This window comes from Cebus imitator, unplaced genomic scaffold, assembly GCF_001604975.1.
Source record: "Cebus imitator isolate Cc_AM_T3 unplaced genomic scaffold, Cebus_imitator-1.0 Scaffold84, whole genome shotgun sequence".
Lineage (NCBI taxonomy): Eukaryota > Metazoa > Chordata > Mammalia > Primates > Cebidae > Cebus > Cebus imitator.
The window spans coordinates 2595156-2596235 of record NW_016107399.1 but is presented as its reverse complement, the minus strand read 5'-3'; positions in this window follow the sequence as shown (position 1 = coordinate 2596235).

Below are 1080 nucleotides of genomic sequence, written 5' to 3'. Positions count from 1 at the left end.
TGTGTGTGTGTGTGTCTGTGTGTGTGTGTGTGTACACCACATTTTGTTTATCTACTCATCTGTCAATGAACATTTGGGTTGCTTCCACCTCCTGGAATAGTGTATAATGTTGCTATGAACATGGGTGTGTAAATATCTCTTCAAGACTCTTCTTTCAATCTTTTTGAATATATACCCAATAGTGCAATTACTAGATCATTCTATTTTTAGTTTTTTGAGGAACTTCCATCTGTTTCCCATAGCAGATGCACTATTTTACAATCCCACTAACAGTGAATGAGGGCTCTAATTTCTCCACATCCTCACTAACACTTGCTATTTTCTGTTTTTTAGTAGCCATGCTAATGGTGCCAGGTGATATTTCACTGTGGTTTTTATTTGCATTTCTTTATTGATTAGTAATGTTGAGCATCTTTTCACATACTTATAGGCCATTTGTACAGCATCTTTAGAGAAATGTCTATTCAAGTCCTCTGCAATTTTTTCTCTGTTTCCCTATCACTGATTTTATTTATTATTTTTTATTTCCAACATTTATTTTAGGTTCAGGGGTACGTGTGCAGGTAAATTGCATATTGCAGGCATTTGGTGTACAGATTATTTCCTCACCCAGGTAATAAGTATAGTATTCAACAGATCGTTTTTCAGACCCTCGCCCTCTTCCCACCCTTTGCCCTCAAGTAGGCCCTGGTATTTATTGTTCCTTTCTCTGTGTCCAGGTGGACAGTACTCAGTGTTTAGCTCCCACTTATAAGTGAGAACATGTGGTATTTGGTTTTCTATGTTAGTTTGACTAGGATAATGGCCTCCAGCTCCAACCATGTTCTAGCAAAAGAAATGATCTCATTCTTTTTTATTATTATTGTATTTTAAGTTCTGGGATACATGTGCAGAATGTGTAGGTTTGTTACATAGGTATACACATGCCATGGTGGTTTGCTGCACCCATCAACCCGTCATCTACATTAAGTATTTCTCCTAATGCTATCCCTCCCCTAGCCCCCTGCCAACAGGCCCCAGTGTCTGATGTTCCCCCCGCCGTGTCCATGTGTTCTCATTTTTCTTTTTTTTTTTTTTTTT